This window comes from Mauremys reevesii, linkage group 9 (genome assembly GCF_016161935.1).
Source record: "Mauremys reevesii isolate NIE-2019 linkage group 9, ASM1616193v1, whole genome shotgun sequence".
Lineage (NCBI taxonomy): Eukaryota > Metazoa > Chordata > Testudines > Geoemydidae > Mauremys > Mauremys reevesii.
Window position 1 is genome coordinate 61,160,610 of NC_052631.1, and position 6,520 is coordinate 61,167,129.

The window sequence follows — 6,520 nt, forward strand, 5'->3', positions numbered from 1 at the left end:
ACTGAGACACAGTAGAGTTGGAAACCCATGTCATTTTTTCAAAGCCACTTTTTAGTTTTAATTGTATAGTGGGCATCAGTCTTAATGTTAGTTACAACTCTATATCAATCTTATACTGTAAATAGATCAATGACATCCAGTTTAATAAGCTGGGTTTCCAAGCAGCAGGAAAATAGAACCCATTTTATTCCTAGGTATAGCACAAAGTGACCAAAATGAAGTCAGCACAGAATCTCATCTAGATTAAGGTAGCACAGAAATGTTACAGAAGTCCTATTGTGCCTTATTTTTGTTTGGAAAGATGTTAGCAATAACAGCACACTTTGGGCACTTCCAGAAATACATGATAAATCACTGCCTCTAAAGTTCCATCAAAAACTGATATTTTCACAGCTCCAGCATGATCTGCTGTACAGATTCTTCACAAGGAAGTGTCCCTGGCCTCTTTAACTCATATTAACCATGTATTTACTTTATGAAGGTTGGACAAAACATTGTGAAAACATAAGACATTGACTGCCCAACCTCTGGGCTGGCAAACGCTATACTAACTCACTGGGAAAAAAGCAAGAGAATCTTAGTACAACATATGGTCACTCTATTCACTAGTAAGGAGATGAGCATATGACAGTTGTTGGAGGGCTCTATTTAGCAGTTGTGATGAAGTGTGGGGTTTTCTTGGGGTTTTCTGTGTTTTCCAGTGGGTTGCATGCACAAGGGGTGGGACTCAGTGTCCCCGGGTGTTACTGGTTTAACGAGGTGAGGGGAGAGGGAGTTTGTTGTTACAGAGAACCGGAGAGGGAACTTGGGACCCCGGCCAATGGCCTGAAGGATGGAGACCCCAGCGACTGGTGACCCGGCTCAGGAGACCCAGCTGGTTCTGGCCAGTGGGAGGACAATGGGCTGTGAAGAGAGGACCCCGGTGACCTGACCAGCCGGTTCCAGCCAGAGGAGGGCTGAGAGGAGAGGAGACCCAGGCCTTCCTGTTTACGACCTTGTTTACCTGGAGAGAAGACAATGGACAGAGGTGGGGCTTGGGGCCGGGGATATCGGAGGCCCAGGTGGGAAGCAGGGGGGCTTGGGACTGGAGATGGGGAGTAAGCAGAGCCCACCTGGATGCAGGAGACGGGGATATGCTGGGCTGAGGGAGGCCAGGCTTGAGGCCCTGAGAGAGTTTCCTGTGCTGTGTTCAACTCTCAATAAACCCTCCTGTTTTATGCTGGCTGAGAGTCGCTCTGGTCTAGAGAACAGGGTTGCATCAACCCCTTTGGGGGTGAGGAGGCCTGGGGGGTCCAGAGCGCGTGGGCTCCCTGAGGGGCCCATGGTAAGAGACAGACGTGCTAAGGCTCAGAGAGGTGTGGCTCCAGGAGGTGGAGGGGCCTGATCCCGAGAGAGTGGACCCCCCCCCCCCCCGAGAAGGGCTGTCGCACTGAAAGGGGCACCCCCCACGGACCGCACAGAGTCACGAGTGGGCACAATCTGTGAGTCCGTGACAGCAGTAACAGGGCTATAGGAAAGCCAGTCAACATTTTTTGTTTCTCTGATGAAAACTGGCCCACTCCCTGCCCCAAACCAAACTTGTCACAAATAATTGTCAACAACTTAATTTTCTGTTTTTGGCTAAGATATTGATTTTTTTTTTTTTAATAAAAAAATATTGAAATTGGATTCAGGATTGTTAGCAAGCATTTTTGGCAAACAAAGTTGTTAAATGACAATCTAAATGGCAACACATTACTCTTCCATGCTTGGCTCACCCCCTCCCCCCGCAGCTTGCTGGTCCAACAGCTGCAGTAGAGGAGGAGATAGGTGGAAAGCTGCAGGACCCCAAAATCCACCTCTTGGGGTGCAGAGTGGCAACAGCAGCAGCAAACCCTCAGGTCCTATCACAACTGGGCACCACTGCCAGCACCACAGACCATGGTGAAGTTAGCACAGCATCTGATCTAAGGGACGGGGCACCCATGGAGCCACAGCAGCTCATCCTGCCCTGCTCAGCTCCCCCTAGATGAGATGGATTACTGCCAGCTCAGGGAAGAGACGTGTTCCCCAGCTAGGGTGACCAGATGTCCTGATTTTATAGGGCCAGTCCCGATATTTGGGGCATTGTCTTATATAAGATCAGTTATCCCCCACCTAGGGTGACCAGATAGCAAGTGTGAAAAATCAGGACAGGAGGTGGGGGGGAGGTAATAGGAGCCCATATAAGAAAAAGACCCCAAAATTGGGACTGTCCCTATAAAAGTGGGACATCTGGTCATAGAATCATAGAATCTCAGGGTTGGAAGGGACCTCAGGAGGTCAACTAGTCCAACCCCCTGCTCAAAGCAGGACCAAACCCAACTAAATCATCCCAGCCAGGGCTTTGTCAAGCCTGACCTTAAAAACCTCTAAGGAAGGAGATTCCACTCCCTCCCTAGGTAACCCATTCCAGTTCTTCACCACCCTACTAGTGAAAAAGTTTTTCCTAATGTCCAACCTAAACCTCCCGCTCTGCAACTTGAGACCATTACTCCTTGTTCTGTCATCTTCTACCACTGAGAACAGTCTAGATCCATCCTCTTTGGAACCCCCTTTCAGGTAGTTGAAAGCAGCTATCAAATCCCCCCTCAATCTTCTCTTCTGCAGGCTAAACAATCCCAGTTCCCTCAGCCTCTCCTCATAAGTCATGTGCTCCAGCCCCCTAATCATTTTTGTTGCCCTCCGCTGGACTCTCTCCAATTTATCCACATCCTTCTTGTAGTGTGGGGCCCAAAACTGGACACAGTACTCCAAATGAGGCCTCACCAGTGCTGAGTAGAGGGGAATGATCACATCCCTCGATCTGCTGGAAATGCCCCTACTTATACAACCCAAAATGCCATTAGCTTCTTGGCAACAAGGGCACACTGTTGACTCATATTCAGCTTTTCATCCACCGTAACCCCTAGGTCCTTTTCTGCAGAACTGCTGCCCAGCCATTCGGTCCCTAGTCTGTAGCAGTGCATGGGATTCTTCCGTCCTAAGTGCAGGACTCTGCACTTGTCCTTGTTGAACCTCATCATATTTCTTTTGGCCCAATCCTCTAATTTGTCTAGGTCCCTCTGTATCCTATCCCTACCCTCCAGCGTATCAACCACTCCTCCCAGTTTAGTGTCATCTGCAAACTTGCTAAGAGTGCAGTCCATACCATCCTCCAGATCGTTAATAAAGATATTGAAGATATTGAATAAAACCCTACCCCAACCCCCGTTCTGATTTTTCACACATGCTACCTAGTCACCCTATCCCCAGCCCAGCCATCTGTGTGTGATAATTCCAGCCAGCCCCTGTTGCATGGGGTGGCTGCTGAGGAAGTGAGCCACTTTCAGTTTCACTTCCTCGGCATACAGCCAGCCTGCCAGCACCCCCCCCCCGCCTCCTTCCTCCCCCCAGATTTACCCAACCAAGCCCTGCTGGAGGGGAGGTGGGAGAGAGGGATTCTCCATGGAGGGGAAGAATGCACATTATGGGGGGCAACAAAGGATACTGCCAGAGCCACCCAGCCTGCCTCACCTCACACCGGGGAGAGAGTCACATTCACAGGTGAGTTCCTTCCCCCACCCCTTCCCAGAGACCCCAGCAGCCAATCCTCTCCCTCAGACTGTGCTGCAGGCCGTGCATTCGGCTCTCTCTAGGACTCAGCCCTGCTGTTACATACTCCACTGCTTCCCCTCAGGCCGGCAGAGTGGTGCCCTAGGCAGGAGTGGTGACAGAGTTTCTGGTGCCCTAGGCAGAATTTGGGGGGCGGAATTTTGTGTGCTCCCCACGGGGCGCGTGGGAGCTTCCGGTTCCATTCCCATCATGCCGCCGAAGAAGGACCCTCCGCTGAAATGCTGCAGGCGACAGCGGCAGTCATTGAGCTGCTCAATTGCCTGCCGCTGTTTTCCGCGGCACGTCAGCAGAAGGTCCTTCTTCAGCGACACGATGGGAGTGGAACTGGAAGCTCCCGTGTGCCCCATGGGGAGCGCACAAAATACCGCCCCCCGAATCCTGACGCCCTAGGCGAATGCCTAGGGTCACCTAATGGAAGTGCCCGCCCTGGCCCTAGGCAACTGCCTATTCTGCCTATGGCTAAGGGCCCCCCAGGCAGAAAGGGGCTGCTCAGAGCCAAGGCAAACACTGCACATCTCCAGCTGAGACCTGCCTCTGCAGAGCTCACAAGAAGAGGTAGAGCTGGGAGTGTTCATGCCACTTTCCCAGGGTCCCAACATTTCATTTCACTTGTTGATGGGTTCGGAGGTGATTTATCCCATTGCTCACCTGTGTAGATGCCTCTCAGAAAATCTGGTTCCTCAAGGCCCTGGGCAGCTGGGACAAAGGGCTCCTCTCCTCCTCGCTCCAGGCAGGAGATGATTTCAGGCTTGTGAATGGGAATCTCTGCTCATGGGAAAGTCAGCAGGTAAGGTCCCAGCCTGCCAAATGTCTCAGCATTTATTATTCCATTATTTTAATCCCAGCCACCCTTCCCATGCTCACAAGGATGTGGGATCCGCACAGCTGGGGAAATACCACGGAAGCCTTTTGGGGAGGCGAAGTGTCTGTGAGGTAGGGTGACCAGACAGCAAATGTGAAAAATTGGGAGAAAGGGTGGAGGGTAATAGGAGCCCATCCTAAAAAAAGCCCCAAATATTGGGACTGTCCCTATAAAATTGGGACATCTGGTCACACTACTGTGAGGGGAGTTGACATCCCCTATTAAGACACCAGCACCTCTGTTAAGTGCCAGTGGCCTCTCTATCTCCAACTCAGAGGGCTAAATGCAATCACTGCATGGCCACTACTGTCCCTCCCCGCCCCCCACACCCACACATAAGGTATGACTTGGGGGGGCACAAGCTAAAGGGGAGGACATGTGACCGCCCCACATGTTTCCCCTGCCGAGTCACACCCTGCCCCGCCCAGCCCCGGGCTGCCATGTTCTCCCTGCCCCATGTTACCTGCAGGGAGGGGACTGGGGGTTTCTGTCTTTCTCGCCCTGTGCCTCCCCACTCCCCCAGCAAGTTCAACCCACTCTCCCTGGTAGCTGGGCAGGGAGCGGGAAAGAGCCACTTCTGCCTGAGAGAGCCTGGCTGGGAGGCAGGCTGGGCTCGGCTGCCAGCAGGAGGGAGTGGGGCTCCGGCTTGCTCAGCCCCTGTATCTGCAACAGGGCCCGGGTGGGGGGCAGCCCGCTGCCGCCCCACTTGCCAGGAAAAGGGTTGAGTGAGCCAGTCTCCCCCCTGCATGTTTCTGGCTCGCTCGGCACCTGTCCCTGGCAAGTGGGCCGGGCCATGCTGCGGGGATTGGGGCCGAGTGCGCTAGAGTCCTGCTCCCCACCCAGCTGCCAGGAAGAGCAGCCAATGTATCCAAAGGTATGCGGGGGAGGCACAGGGAGAGGAGGTAGAGCCCCTCTCCCTCCCTGTTCCCAGCAGGCCAATCTGGGGGGGCACTTGACCTCCCTATGCTGCCCCCTCCCCCCCCCCCCGCCCCGGCATCACCTCTGGGATGCAGACTTGAGCTGGGAAATGCTTGGACCAGAGTGGGCAAACTATGGTCCGGGGGGCACATCTGGCAATTCAGATTTTTAGTCCAGCCCTCGAGCTCCTGCTGGGTAATGGGGTCTAGGCAGGGGCGGCTCTAGGTATTTTGCTGCCCCAAGCACGGCAGGCAGGCTGCCTTCGGTGGCTTGCCTGCAGGAGGTCCCCTGGTCCCGTGGATTCGGCGGCACGCCTGCGGGAGATCCGCCGAAGCCGTGGGACCAGCGGACACTCCGCAGGCAAGCTGCTGAAGGTAACCTGCCTGCCGCCCTCATGGCGACAGGCAGAGTGCCCCCCGTGGCTTGCCGCTCCAGGCACGCGCTTGGTGTGCTGGTGCCTGGAGCCGTCCCTGGGTCTGGGGCTTGCCCTACTCCGGCACTCCAGCCAAGGAGCAGGGTCAGGGGCTTGCCCCACTCTGTGAATGCTGTGGCTCCGTGCAGCTCCCGGAAGCAGTGGTATGTCCTTCCGCCGGCTCCTACACGTAGGCGCAGCCAGGGGGTTCCGCATGCTGGCCCGCCCCAAGCACCATCCCCGGCAGCTCCTATTGGCTGGGAACTGAGGCCAATGTGAGCTGTGGGGGCGGCGCCTGTGGATGGGGCAGAGCGCAGAGCTACCTGGCCATACGTCTGACGAAGTGGGTATTCACCCACGAAAGCTTATGCTCCAATCCATTTGTTAGTCTATAAGGTGCCACAGGATTCTGTTGCTTTTTACAGGAAGACAAGATGTCTGGGACTCTAATTAGGCAGCACTCACACACCCTATGCATGGACACTGCCTGAGGTGGAGTGTGACCAACCAGATGCGGCCAAGTCATCTCTAGTCACAGGCCATGAGGAGCAGGTCCTTAAAAGGGGAAGGGGCCATGTGCTCAGCAGTGCACTCACAAGCTTGTACCTCTCATGAAGGCCCTTCTCCCAGACCACTGGGCCAATTGTTCACCATGTTGCATTCCATCGTGCCTCGGGAAGACTTACCTTAATCGC

General features: G+C 54.3%; 1 long non-coding RNA gene across 1 annotated transcript; it reads left to right on the plus strand.

The window, feature by feature from the left end:
* The first annotated feature begins 973 nt into the window (after positions 1-973).
* Positions 974-6,307, plus strand: LOC120371577. Its single transcript, XR_005584446.1, has 3 exons — positions 974-1,027; positions 4,290-4,420; positions 6,251-6,307. It is a non-coding gene; the product is annotated as an uncharacterized LOC120371577 (long non-coding RNA).
* Positions 6,308-6,520: the final 213 nt, after the last annotated feature.